Source organism: Dasypus novemcinctus, chromosome 2 (assembly GCF_030445035.2).
Source record: "Dasypus novemcinctus isolate mDasNov1 chromosome 2, mDasNov1.1.hap2, whole genome shotgun sequence".
NCBI lineage: Eukaryota > Metazoa > Chordata > Mammalia > Cingulata > Dasypodidae > Dasypus > Dasypus novemcinctus.
In genome coordinates, this window is record NC_080674.1 from 106,320,939 (window position 1) to 106,336,568 (window position 15,630).

The window sequence follows — 15,630 nt, forward strand, 5'->3', positions numbered from 1 at the left end:
CCCATTAGGTAGGCCGTCATGCCACTCTCTTGACAAAATCCTTTGAGGTGTGAAAGTTTTAATTTTGAGGAGGTCCCAATAACCTATTTTTTCTTTCACTGCTCATGCTTTGGGTGTGAAGTTCATGAAACCATTTCCTATTACAACCTCCTGTAAATGCTTCCCTACATCTTCCCTTCCAAGATCTTTCTGGTTTTGGCTCTTATACTTAGATCTTTGATACATCTTGAATTGATTTTTGTATAAGGTATGAGATGGTATTCCTCTCTCATTCTTTTGGATATGGATATCCAGTTCTCTAAGCACCATTTATTGAAGAGGCCATTCTCTCCCAAATAAATGTTTATGGTTGTTCTTTCCTCTTGAAAGATTACCCCTTTTACTAATATATAGTGTCCATCTTTGTCTCTTAAAATAGTTTTGCATTAAAGTCTATTTTGTCTGATATTAGTATAGTCGTTCCTGCCCTTTTTTGGTTTTGTTTGCTTGTAAAATTGTTTTCCAGCCAGTCACCTTCTGTGCCCTGCTTTTACCATTTTTCCTTTACCATGATGGCCATGCAAGTAAAACCTGGGCATTTATAATCTATAATGGGAAATTGTAGTCTGTAAATCAGCCTGCTTTATCACTTTTCAGCCCCTTCCTCTCTACCTGGGACCCCTAATCTGTTATTTTCTCCCATTTCTCATCCCTTCCTACCTGCATAAATTACTGGCCTAACTCAAAAAACTTTTTTTATCAGGAGAAAATAAATACAAATTAATGATTTCTGAATGAAAGAAGGAGACATTACTAGAGATTCTACTGCTATTATTATAATAAGGGAATATGATGAAACTTTTCCCTAATAAATTTTAAAACTTAGATGAAATGAAAATATTCCAAGACAAACTACCAAAAGTCATTGAATAAGGAATAGGTAATTTGGAGGTATTAATACCAAGCACTAACTAGCAATACAACTGGAAAAAGACCTTGACCAAAAGGGGGAAAGGGTAAGGACAGATGAGTTTTGTATTAGTCAGCCAAAGGGGTGCTGATGCAAAATACCAGAAATCTGTTGGCTTTTTAAAAGTGTATTTATTTGGGGTAGAAGCTTACAGTTAACAGGCCATAAATTGTAAGGTACTTCCCTCACCAAAGTCTGTTGCCACGTGTTAGAGCAAGATAGCTACAGATGTCTGTCAAGAGTTCAGGTTTCCTGGGTTCCTCTCTTCCTGGAGCTTGTTTCTCTCTGGGTTCAGCTACCCTGCTTTCTCCACAAGGCCAGCTGTAGACTATTAGGTGACGAGTGGCTCTGTCTCTCCCCTCAGGGCTTCTTTCTGGGCTCAGCTGTTTGGCTCCTCTGTGTGATTACTTCCTGGGCTCTAGCTCAAAACCCCCAATTCTGTCCTTTGCCACATCTTTTCATGCCCTACTGACATGGCCCAATCAAAGTCCTAATCATAATTTAATCAATTAAAATTGATACTTCTGACAGACCAGTTTATTTTCATAATCCAGTAACTTCTTTTGGAATACATAAACAATGCTAAACTGCTACAAATTTATATGGCTAAGAGACTTCAAAGTGATTGGGGAGGTCATTCCAGAGGTTACACATATGCACATCTCAGCAGGATCTCATTGATTGCCACAGTAAATACTACCTCAAATAGCAGGGCTCCTGAGGGCTCTGGAGACATCCAGACATCATAGGTAGGGCAGACAGCTCAGGAGTTTGGCATCCTACCAGTGGGCCCTACTTTGAAATGTATGCTTCCCAGAGCAACAGAGTTGGACTCAGTTGTGGTTCCCAAAACATGGCTCTTTTGCCCCTTCTATTTGAATCTATAGTTAGTACTAGAGTTGATAGCTATATGCCCTAAGAGATTTAGGTCTTTGGGCCATCCATGTGCCTGTTGGGCCCTGAATCTCAACAGCATTGCAACACCTACATGCCAGTTCGTTGGACTCACCCAGGACAACTAACAAGGAGATAATGATGGACAATGCCCATTCCAAGGAGCATAGAGAGTCTACAACTGTATGCAAAGTAGTCCCATCCATCTGCCCCACAGTATTTAAGTACTCTCTGAATTAGAGGCAGAATGAGCATCACCACCCCAGAATCCTTAGGATTGGAGAATGAACAGTTGACTAGAGAAGACTTACTGTTATTCTACTGTAGACTTATTGTGATTCTAGCAATGAAAGAACTGTTATCATTGACGTGGAGGCAGAGGCCTCCAGAGGTTCTAAGGGGAGCGAGTGGGAAAAATAGGTGTAATATGTGGACATTTTTGAGACTTGGGAAATGTCCTGAAGGATGTTGCAACAACAGATGCCCATTATGTATCTTGTGATAACTTACAAAATTGTGCAGAGGAGAATGTAAATTATAGTGTAAACTATAAACCACACTTAAAGGCAATGCTACAAAATATGTTCATCAATTTTAACAATTGTATCACACTAATGAAGGATGTTGCTAATGTGGGAAGAGGTGGGAGAGGTAGGGAGCAGGGCATTTGGAAATCCCCCATATTTTTTTATGCAACATTTATGTAATCTAAGTATCTTAAAAAATAAAAATAAAAAATATAAAAGAATTTTTTTAATTTTTAAAAAAATTTAAAAAGTCTTCCCACAAAGACAACTTCATGTCAGACAGCACTGCTAAAGAAGTCTATCAAGCATTTAATAAAGAACACAAGTTCTGTAAAAACAATTCCAGAAAATAATACAACAGTATAGTAATTGAACCATAAACAAGAGAGATACAGAGGGAGAGAAAGAGAATTACAAATAAGATATAACTTTCTTTTTCTTTTTCTTTATAAACACTCTCCCTTCTCCCTTCTTTCTCCTTTCCCTTCCCCTCCTGAGCAACTTCTAATCTGCTTTCCATCTCTGCAAGTTTGCCATTTCTAGTCATTTTTTATGATTAATACAATTCTTTGTCCTTATTTTTCTTGCTTATTCACTGAGCATAATGTTATCAAGATTCTTCCATGTTACAACATGCCCCACAACTTCATTTTTTTCTTATGTCCAAATAATATATTCATTGTGTGTATTACCAAATTTTGTTTATTCATTCATTTGTTGATGGACATTTGGGTTGTTTCCAGTTTTTGTCTATTGTGAATATTGCTGCTACAAACATTAGGGTATAAGTACCTGTTTGTGACTCTGTTTTTACGTTCTTGGAGTATATACCTAGAAGTGGAATTGCTGGGTCAAATAGTAATTCTGTATTTAACTTTTTGAAAAACCACAATATTGCTTCTACACTGACTGTAACATTTTCTATTCCCACCAAAAATGCACTAGAATTTCAATTTCTCCACATCCTCTCTAAAACTTTTTACTTTCCATTTTTTTAAATAGCCATTCGTGTGAGTGTAAAATGGTATCTCATTGTGTATTATCCTTCTGAGTGTTAAATGGTATCTCATTTTAACTTACTTTACCCTAATGGCTAATGATGTTGAGCATCTTTTCATTTATTTATTAGCCACTTATATATCTCTTCTTTGGAGAAATCTCTATTTAATTTCTTGGCCCATTTTGGGGGGAGTTGTTTGTCTTTGGTTGTTGCATTTTAAAAGTTCTTTATATATTCTGGATAGGAAACCAGTATCTGATACATGGTTCACAATTATTTTCTCATAATCTTTACATTGTCTTTTCACTTTCTTGATAATTCCCTTTGATGCACAATTTTATTTTCATTTGAAAAAATGTATTGAAGTATATCATCAAACATGGGCATACATAAACAATAAGTGTATAGTAAAAGTTGCGAACTTACAAAAATATGCATAACATCATACAGGGTTCCCATACATCACCCCACCACCACCACCTTGCATTGTTGTGAAACATTTGTTACAAATTATGTAAGAGCATTGTCAGAATATCACTACTAGCTATAACCTATAACTTATACTTGGTGTATTTTTTCCCAAACCCACCTGGTTATTGACACCCTGTATTAGTATTTTATATTTGTTATAGTTCATGAGAGAACATTCTCATATCTGTTCTATTAACCACAGTCCATCTTCCACCACAGGATTCCCTGTGTTTTATAGTCCCATACCTTGTACAATCTATTCAGAGTGTATACTGAGTGGCTCTCATTTTCATCACAGACTTGTGCTGTCATCCCTTCAGTCAATTTAGAATGTTTTCATTACTCAAAAAGGAAAAATTCCATACCCCCTTTACCTCTAATTGTTGAAACTTAGAATTGATTTAATATCTTCTTTGTCATTGCTGCAAAAATATCACAGTATTACTGTCATCCATAAGTTACTTTAGTTGTAATTTCCCCACGCATCACCATATTCTTAACACTTTGCAAAAGAACATTCTTATATTTATACTATTAGTCACAATTTTCATATACCACTAAAATCACTATGCTTTACAGTCCCTAAATTAGCCTCTAGTTTCCCTTCAATTGACATTTACTTCCCTAGACTACCCATTCCAGCCACAATCACACTTATAAATCAGCAATGTTGGTTATACTCACTATAATGTGTTACTATCAATTCTATTCATTTCCACACTTTTACAATAAACCTTATTAAAAATCCTACATACATTCAGCATCAGCTCCCCTTCTTAGCATCTCCTAGTAATCTATACTCTAGAGTATACTTCCATGAGTTTGCTCATAATATTTAGTTTATATTAGTGAAACCATACAATATTTTTTTATTTTACATTGGGCTCATTTCACTCAACATAATATCCTCAAGCTTCATCTGTGCTGTCAAGTTTTAAATTATCATGCACGTTTTTAATTATGATGCAATCAAATTTATCTCATTTCTTTTGTTGCACATGCTTTTGGTGTCAAATCTATAAATCTACTGCTGAATCCCAACTTATGAAGATTTATCCCTACGGTATCTTCTAAGTATTTCTCAGGTTTAACATAAATGTAGGTCCTTGATACACTTTGAGTTGATTTTTGTATATGGTGTGAGATAAATTTCTAACTTCATTCTTCTGCATGTTGATATCAAGTTTTCACAACAGCATTTGTTGAAGAGACTATTTACACCCTTGTAAAAAACTAATTGGACATAGATACATGGGTCTACTTTTGGAATTTCAATTATTTTTCACTGAGCTATTTGTCTATTTGTGCCAGTACCACACAACATTTTTAGTGTTGTTTTGTAATGCAGTCTGAAATCAGGAAGTGTGAGTCCTCCAAAACTGTTCTTTTTCAAGATTGTTATGGCTATTAAGGGTCCTTACACTTCCATATGAATTTAAAAACTGGATTTTCCATTCCTGCAAAAAAGGTTGCTGGAATTTTAATTTTTGTATATTGATTTAGTAATACTGCCATATTAACAATGTTAACTCTACCAATCCATGAACATGAGGTGTCTTGCCATATATTTAGGTCTTCCTTAGTTAATTTCAGTAGTGTTTTCTAATTCTTGTTATACCTATATTTTGAATTCTTAGTTAAATTTATTCTAGACATTTTATTCTTTTAAATGCTATTGTAAATGGAATAGTTTTCTTAATTTTCTTCTCAGATCATTCATTGCTAGTGTATAGGTGTTTTTTCATTTTTTTTTTAAAGATTTATTTTTTTATTTATTTCTCTCTCCTTCCCTACCCACCCCACCGCCCCCCCCCCCCCGCCCCAGCTGTCTGCTCTCTGTGTCTATTCACTGCATGTTCTTCCATGTCTGCTTCCATTGTTGTATTGTTGTAAGCGGCACCAGGAATCTGTGCCTATTCTTTTTTTTTTTTAAGATTTATTTTTATTTCTCTGCCCCTCTCCTCCCTCCCCCTCAGTTGTCTGCTCTCTGTGTCCATTTGCTGTGTGTTCTTCTGTGACCACTCCCATCTTTATCAGCATCACCAGGAATCTGTGTTTCTTTTTGTTGTGCCATCTTCTTATGTCACCTCTCCGTGTGCGGTGTCATTCCTGGACAGGCTGCACCTTCTTTCATGCTGGGCGGCTCTCCTTATGGGGCGTACTCCTTGCATGTGGAGCTCCTCTCCACGGGGGACATCCCTGCGTGGCACAGCACTCTTTGTGCACATCAGCACTGAGCATGGGCCAGCTCCACACGGGTTAAGGAGGCCCAGGGTTTGAACCGCGAACCTCCTGTGTGGTAGGCAGACGCCCTATCCATTGGGCCAAGTCTGCTTCCCTGTGTCTATTCTTGTTGCATCATCTTGCTGCATCAGCTCGTTGTGTGTGGGACCTCCCATGTGGTAGGCGGACACCCTATCCATTGGGCAAAGTCCACTTCCCAAAATAGGTGTTCTTTTTGACTGTTGATCTTGCACCCTGCCACTTTGCTGACTTCAGTAATTACTTCTAATAGATTCCTTGTGGATTCCTTTGGATTTTCTATCTGTAAGATCATGTTATCTGCAAATAGAAGAGTTTCATTTCATTCTTTCCAATTTGAATATCTTTTTAACTTTCCTAGCCCAATAGTTCAGCGAGGACTTCTTGTACAGTATTGAATAGCAGTGGGGAAAGCAGGCATTATTGTCTCATTCCTGAACTTAGATGGAAAACCTTACGTTTTTCACCACTGAAAATGATGTGGGTTTTTCATGCATGGTACTTGTCATGTTGAGAAAGTTCCCTTCTATTCCAAGTTTCCTGAGGGTTTCTATTAAGAAAGGGTGATGCATTTTGCTGAATGCTTTTACTGCGTAGAATATTGAAATTTCCAGGTAATTTTGGTTATGGAGTTTTCTCCTCTTCTCTAGCAAAGGGGGTGGCATGGATTACAGGCTAGTTACAAAGAGAATTCTAAAATCCTTCAATTAAGCTATAATTTAAATTAAAAAAAACATCTTTTCCTATGTGAGCTTTGAGGTTAACTAGTTAAACCTTTCTCATCTTTCCTTATTTTGGAAATAAGTGCCATTTTATTTCCATCATTCATAACCTTTTCAAAGTCACAGGATTGAGTTTTGACTAAAGATATTTTTTGAACTTCCATTTTTATTTTCCATGTAATATCTTAGTACCCCATTTACCAATATTTCTCATTTGATACCAAAAACTTGATCTGTGCCTTTTGATTGTGCAATGATGATAATTTAAAAAAATAATGCCACCTGTTAAGAAAACTTAAGTGGAATACTAAAGTAAGTTACGATGCAAGTGATTGTTTCTCTGGAGAATAGAGGGTTTAAGCAAGTAATTTAGGAGCTCTTTCCCATGATTAAGAGCATAATGTTACTGGGAAGCTGCAAAGATATTCCTGGTTTACAAACATAGGTTTCAAAGAAAGAAAACCTATTCATAAAGTTGCACAGAGAATTGTACATTTGGACAAGAGAACATTTCATGCTTCTATATAATTTTCCTATAACATTTATACATAATAAAATAAATATAACTTTTGTTTATTTTAAAACAAACAAACATATTTTTTAAAAAAACAAGCTAATCTCTTGCATCCCCAAGTCTGGAATTAGATTACATGACAGTAAGTACATATCAGTCTTTAAATGAAGATAATGTGCTTCAATTAAATATTCAGCATTGTATTCAAATAATGTATTTAATCTAGTAGAAGGTAGTTATTATGAAATGGAAAAGATCCCATATTTGGAATCAGAGACCTACTTCAAAGATTCACCTGCCACACATGTTAATCAAATAACTTTGACAAGCCATATAAACTCTATTAACCTAGGTCCTTATTTATAAAGTGGAGATACTCCCTACCCTACTATCTCATAGGGTTGTTGAGAAAATCAGAAAGGAAAATATATATGAAAATGTATTACAAACAAAAAGTTATAAAATTTAAATTAAATTAAAAAACTGAATTTAAAAAGGAAAAAGAAAATGTTAACAAAATAACTGCAGTGCATATCTCCAAAGTCTGTTGCCTGAACTTGCTTATGGTTTAAAAGAGTCTCTTTATTAACTACACTGAGATTCTAGAAAGTAAACTACTTTATTAGTACATGTTTCTATTTCTAGAATCTAGGATACTTGTTGAATTTCCAAAAATGAAAAGTAGGCAAAAGCAAAGGAAGAGAACTTCAATTTGTTGCATGTCTACTCTTTATCATTCACTATGCTGGTTATCTAGCATGTTTCCAGATGTGCTATCTGAGATTCAGGGAAATTAAGACTCTTGTAAGGAAGGAACCAAAATTCTAGCTTGGTCTAATACAGTGTTTTTCATCCAGAGGTGATTGTGACCCCCTCTAGGAGGGGGGACATTTGGCAATGTTTAGAGAAATTTATGGTTGTCACAACTCAGGGTGAGGGGATACTACGGTTATTGGTACTACTAGTGCGTGGAAAATAGGGATGCTGCTAAATATCTTATAATGAACAGGATCAGCCCCTACAACATAGAATTATCCAGCCCTAATTGTCAATAGTGGCAAGGTAAAAAGCCCTGGTCTAATTTCAAAGTTCATGCTTGTTCTACCACTGTAGACTGAAAAAAAAAAGTTTCTAAATTTAACAAAATACAGCTCTCACAGATGTACCATCTTCAATCTAAGGTGTATTCACTCTGGGTTCTGAATGTATCTGGGAATCTCCATTTTAAGATCCCACTATAAAATGATACATTCAAGTAATAAAGAAGCCTCCTAGAAAAAAATTTATCTTAATCAGTCCAAGGAAAATAAATTAGGGTCAGAGAGCAAGGATGATTTTGAGGACAACTGCATGTGTATGACTCAAACCTTGCTCTGCCCTCTTCTTCCTCCTCTCTGCCAAATAGTATTGTATTCTAGTGAGGGCAGAATGTGAACAAATCCTAAGGGCAATTTTCCACTAAATTCTGTTTAAGGGCCTGGGAAGATCTGTAACAGTATAGTGTATCACAGAGAGGAAGGAATACTGCCCCCATTTGGAGCAGCTTTTTGGAGCACAGAGTTGCTGAAACAACAAGAGCTGTATCATACCTCACCATAAATTTGGGCCAGACAAGACATCATATTTGGAAACATCACAGTGAAGCTTAAGGTGTTGGAGCAGGGCTTTTGTAGCAGATATACTGGAATATGAAAGGCTTCAGAATACCTTTTAGGGGGCTTTGGAAGCCGACAATAACTCTAGAACCAAAGAAGAGGAGAACAAAAGGCACTATTTTTGTGTTCTTTGCCTCCATGAACAGCATCACCATCCACTCAGTGAGACGTGTGGTAGTCATCCTCAATTATTCTCCTTCACCTTCTGAGACTTGTGAAGGCCCAGCAACAGAAGAGTATTTCCAGTATTTCAACCAAGGCATCAATCTGTTTGTGTTTTTCACACAGACTTTATATAACCTTTTATTTGAACAAAGGATTTCATAGTTCAAAAACTGAGAACCTGTGATTTTTCAGGATTAAATCAGGGCTTTTCATGCCCTAGCTGCTTCCTGACTTCCTTGTGGCTTCCTTGATCTTCATGTTCCAGCAATATTCAGTTCATTGTGACACCCCAAATATTTCAAGCTACTACTTCACTTTGAACGTACATATCTTCATTGAAACAAACATCTTGTACAAATTTATTTGTGTGTGTGTGTATACAAACTGAAAGCACCTTGAGGGCACAGCATTTAGCACTTTAAAGCATTTAATTAATTGCATTTAAGTAATTGGTGCAGGCTATGCAATGGCTGAGAAGCCAATGATAACAGGCCCTGAAAATATCTAGTAACAGTTACAGAAATCTTTAAAGGACATGTTTCTGGGTCGAGGACAAAACCAGAGGGATATTGCCCTTGGATTAGGTAATACTGGGAAAACTCTACACAGATAAAAGAAAATTCCATGACCAGAAGAATGTTTATAACAACCAGTTTTAGCTAGAAATATTAGATTTCCAAGTTATGATTCTACAAATATCACTTTACCCTCTAATACCTGCAGATTTCTAGATTCTGAATGATATTGGTACTTGGGTTGTACGAGGATCTTATCAAGGAAACTGAGGCCTCCCTTCTTCTGACACTGGTTTGTTCCTTACTGACATTTTACTTGATTCAAAGATCATTTGAGCTACCCTTTATGAAGGAAAGAACTGTATGGACTTGCAATCATATTTTTAAAGCCCAGAGTTAGGAGAAAATAATTATTTTTCCCTTAACAAAATAAATGTGAAAATTCCTAATGGAAGCATGTGGCAGTCATAAAATGATATAACCTTTTCACTGTAAGAGAAAGCCTGAGCTGGGTCAGGGCACCCCACCTGCTGGTGAAAAAAATACATCCTGATTGACTGATGAGGTGCTAGAGGTAATTCTGCCCCACAGATATTTGGCATTTTTGTGATTTTGTTGTCTAACACAATGAAAAGAAAATAGAAAAGAAAAAACAAATGCAAAGGACTATCAGAAAGAAGTAATAGTCCTTCACCACCTTCTTTTTAGTTTCAAGCAGAAATGAGAATTATGAAGTTTTTAAGTATAAGAAACCTAAGTTACAGGACAGTGCTAACAGAAATAAAATTTAAGTAAAAAATGTAATTGTAAATGTTCTAGTAACTATATGTATTAGTCAGGGTTCTCTAGGGAAACAGAGGTAACAGGAGATATCTATAAATAGCATGAGGGTTTATAAAATTGTTTCACGTGACCACAGGGATGCACAAGTTCAAATTCTGTATGGCAGGCTGCAAGCCAGGGACTCCAGTGAAGGTCCTCGGCAAGTTCCCCAGGAAATACTGGCTCTCTGAAGTAATGTTCCGCTAAGGAAAAGGCAGAAACTCTAAATGCTATGCACAGGCAGTTATATTCAATCAGATGATTTTGTGGTTATATTAAATGATTATAACAACTGAACAATCACAAAAGAAAGTAGTCAATTAAAGACAGGAAAAAGTGAAAGTATATACAAGCACTCACCAAATCAGGGGAAGTCAATATCCGATCCCTCACATGGCTGGGGAGCCCCTTTTGCAGCCTATCAGATTGCTGTTTGGAAAAACAGTCCCAGGCAGAGCATCCCCTCCTTGGTGAGGCTCTGATTGGCAGCTTGGGGACCATCTCTTTTAAGGAGTTTCAAACCTCGGAACTCCAATGAGTCTTGCAACTTTTGAGGAATGACCTCGTATGAAGTAACCCAATCCAACGCGTAGGGGGTGGCCCGCCCTCCACAGGAGAGATGCGGTGTCCCGAGGGGTCTTTGTTCTAGTCTATTTATAGTACACTGAACAGGAACATAAAGGTTTTCAGCTTTTAGTTTCACAGGGGATACAAACAGGACATGTAAATATCACATTTGGTGACTTGCTCCTTCTAAACATTTGTTTTTGGGTAATGAATGATGGGGTTGCCTGCATAGCAATGTTACAACATTCCAAAGGACAAAGGACAAGTTAATCATTCACAATTCTAGGCTAAAACAGCAGACACTATTGATTAGAAAACTTAGGAATTCACAGTTCTTAATAATAATTTTCTTATAGTACATCAAGTACAGATGAAAATTTTCTCTCTGAATGCTGAAATCATTTTTCTTTTTAAGGACTTCAATGACTGGATATCACTTATTGCTGAAGACAATCACCTCAGTTGATTGTAGATTTAAATAGCCATAGATGCAATCAACTGACTAATGATTAAAGTACATGAAATGCCTGTGTATTACAATTAGCCCAGGGCTAATTGACCGAACAACTGGGCAGCATTACCTGGCCAAGATGACACATTACCGTAACCTTCACATTCCACCCCTTGTCAACTTGGCAGCTATACACATCACCTTAACAATAGTTAATCTCTAAATAAAAACAATAATATATATATAATACATATATATATATCTGTTACATATTGTTATAATGTTACATGAAATATATATATATGTATTTCACCTAACAATACTCATCTGTCTTGTGTACAACCATAAGTGCACTAAATCCCTCCAGAATAGAATGCAAGTCCTTGGGTATATTCACTCTTAAATTTGACATCCTTAAACACTATGACATGAAACTAATACAACCTATATCATATCATGAAAGGAAATGATAGGGAAGAAAACAAAGATATTATTTTATGTACATACACATACTCATAAGACAACAAGGAAGACATTAATGACCATTACAGTCCTTGTTTCTGTAACTGGTCACATGGTCTAAATTCATATTCATAACTACCTTCTTATACTATCCATTCCATGTTCCCTTTACCCTTAGCAAGCATCCTGGTGGGGTGACCCAAACTTTGATTCCTGATGATATAGGGCCATTGTTAGTCCTGCTTGGATCAAATCATTGCAGTTTTCCATTAATTTTAATCACAGGGTATGGTAGTACTAAGAAAAACTCTAGGGGATCTCCGGTATTCCAAGCAAACTCTTCTTTACATCCACTGTACAGTTGCAGTCCTATTTCCCCTTGATAATCAAGATAAATCACCCCAGCCAGTATAGTAATTCCTTTCTTTGCTTGTTGATACAAAGGCATGAGGATCCCAAAGTGGCTAGGCAGCCATCTTAACTTCCAACTCAATAGAATCATTGTTGCATTTCCCAGTGGAAGCACACCTCCTTTTGGAACTAAGACCTATAGACCAGCAGAGCTTAATGTTGCAGGAACAGGATGCAAAAATTTTCCTAGTGGATCATTAGGTGTAACAGTGAATGGTGTCACTCTCATCTTCACCTCTTGAATCCTGTACCCATGAAACCTGGCTAAGGAAGAAACAATACCATAGTGTGGATACTGTTTTAGAGCATACGCAGCCTCCTGGAGTACACTGCCTGAGCCCTGCTAGGTTTTGCTATCTAGTTGGTGCTGTAATTGAGTCTTCAAAAGGCCAATCCACAGTTCTATCAATCCAGCTGCCTCAGGAAGATGGGGAATATAGTGAATTCCATGGGCATGTGCCCATTCCTGCACATCATTTTCTGTAAAGTGGGTTCCTTGATTAGAAGCAATGCTGTGTGGAATATCATCATGGAGGATAAGACATTCGGTAAGTCCACGGATAGTAGTTTTGGAAGAAGCACTGAGTGCAGGAAAGGCAAATCCATATCTGGAGTATGTGTCTATTCCATTTAGAACAAATCACCACCCCTTCCGTGATATAAGTGGTTCAATGTAATCAACCTGCCGCATAGTACCATGCTGATTACCTCTGAGAATGGTGGTGTTTCAGGAGCTCAATGTGGGTCTCTGCTGCTGGCAGACTAGGCACTCTGCAATGGATATAATCAAGTCGACCTTAGTGAAGGGAATTCCATGTTGCTGAACCCATGCAGAATCTCATCCCTACCACCATACCACTTTGTTTAGTAGCCCACTGGGCAATGACAAGAGTGGGTGTGGAAAGAAGCTAAGTGCTATCCACAGAACTGGTCATCTTATCCACGTGATTAAAATTTTACTCTGCTGAAGTCATCCTCTGATGAGCATTCATTTGGGACACAAACACTTTCATGTTTCTTGCCAACTCTGACACAATCTATCCACATTATCCATATAATTTTTCTCCAGACATCTTTGTCACCAATTTTCCAATCATGTTCCCTCCAAGTCCCTGACCATCCAGTCAAACCACTGGCAATAGCCAGTGTACAAATGTACCTCTGGCCATTTCTCCTTCCATGCAAAATGAACAACCAGTTGCACTATTGAAGTTCTGCCCACTGGGAGGATTTCCCCTCACCACTGTCCTTCAGTGTTGTCCTGGTGCTTCTGCTGACCACTTTCAGGTGTTATGTACATATCGTGCAGAACCACCTATAAACCAGGCCAGAGTTTTCTCTTCCTCAGTCAACTTATTGTAAGGAACTTCTCAAGGGGTCATATCTGTGGGCTGGGAAAGAGAAGGTAATGTGGCATTTGGAACACTTCCTCATGTAACTTACTTGTGCCTTCAAGACCTACTCTAGTCCTATCTTGTATATAGCATTTCTACTTGCTGCTATGCATGCCCAACTTTATGGTTTGCCAGGTCAGACAATACCCCACTAATGATAGGCAACTCAGGTCTCATGGTAACTTGGTGACCAGCAGTTAAGTATTCAGTCTCTATTAAGGCCCACAAGCAAGCCAAAATATGTTTCTCAAAAAGAGAGTATTATTTTTGCAGAGGATGGCAGTGTTTTACTCCAAAATCTTAAGAGTCTGTATTGCATATTTTCTACAGGGGTCTGCCAAGGCTCCAGATGGCATTTCTATTTGCCACTGACACTTCCAGCACCCTTGGATCTGCTGTATCAATTGGCGCAAATAGCAGTGCAGCTTGCACAGCAGCCTAGACCTGTTGCAGAGCCTCCTGGTTGTTCTGGTGTCCACTCAAAACAAGCAGCTTTTCTAATCACTCAGTAAATGAGCCAGAGTAGCACACCCAAATGAAGAAATTGTTGTCTCCAAAATCTGAAGAGGCAATCTAAGTGTTACATATCCTTTATGGTCATAGGAAGGGCTAGATGCAACCACTTACCCTTCACTCTAGAAGAGATATCTCACCATGCCCCAAACCACTAGGCACTTAGAAATTTCACTGAGGTGCAAGGCCCCTGTATTGTTGGATTTATTTCCCATCCCCCTTCATGCAAATGTCTTACCAATAAGTCTAGAGAAATTACTACTTCTTGTTCACTAGGTACAATTAGCATGATATCATCAATATAATTGACCAGTGTGATGTCTCGGGAGGGAGAGACACTCAAGGTCTCTGCAGACAATATTATTACATAGGTCTGGAGAGTTGATATACTCCATGCAGTAGGACATTGAAGGTATATTTTTGGCCTTGCCAGCTGAAAGAAAACTAATTCTGGTGGTCCTTACTAATGTCAATTGAAAAATAAGCATTTGCCAGATCAATAGTAGCATACCAGGCATTAGGGAATATGTTGATTTTCTCAAGCAATGATCCCACATCTGGAAGAGCAGATGCAATTGGAGTTTACCATCTGGTTAAGTTTAAGATAATCGATTTTCATGGAGGAATAAAATATGAATTAGAGTGGACTTAGACTTACTGGTGTTCCCTATAGGATTATTGTGACTCTAGCAATGGAAGAAACTGTACCATTGATATGGAACAGTAGCCATGGGACTTGCTGAGAACAGGGAGATGGAAGAAGAGGTGTGATATGGGGGTATTTTTGGGATTTGGAGTTGTCCTGAATGATAATGCAGGGACAGATGCAGGACATTATATATCCTGCCATAACCCACTGAATGGACCGGGAGAGAGTGTAAACTACAATGTAAACTATAATCCATGCTGTGTAACAGTGTTCCAAAATGTATTCATAAAATGCAATGAATGTGCCACACTGATGAAAGAGGTTGTTGATGTGGGAGAAGTGGGGGTAGGGGTGGAGAGTGGGGGTATATGGGAACCTCTTATATTTTTTAATGTAACATTTTGTGTGATATATGTATCTTCTAAAAAAAGATAATAAAAAATACTAAAAACAAAAAAACAGAAGCCTACAAGTGTTGGAGAGGATGTGGAGGAATGGGAACACTCATACACTCATCCACTGCTGGTGGGAATGTAGAAGGATCCAGCCACTCTGGAGGGCAGTTTGGTGGTACCTCAAAAAACTAGCTATAGATATGCCAATTTTCCATATGACCCAGCAATTCCACTACTGGGTATATACCCAGAAGAACTGAAAACAAGGACATGAACCGATATATGCACACCA

The 15,630-nt window shown here is 37.6% G+C and overlaps 1 protein-coding gene across 1 annotated transcript in view; it reads right to left on the minus strand.

The window, feature by feature from the left end:
- Positions 1 to 11,211, minus strand: part of SLCO6A1 (solute carrier organic anion transporter family member 6A1) — a 205,668-nt gene extending 194,457 nt beyond the window's left edge. Inside the window, exon 1 of the mRNA XM_058276693.2 lies at positions 10,857 to 11,211. The gene's annotated coding sequence lies outside the window, so the exon portion shown is untranslated. The remainder of the gene's footprint in view (positions 1 to 10,856) is intronic.
- Positions 11,212 to 15,630: the final 4,419 nt, after the last annotated feature.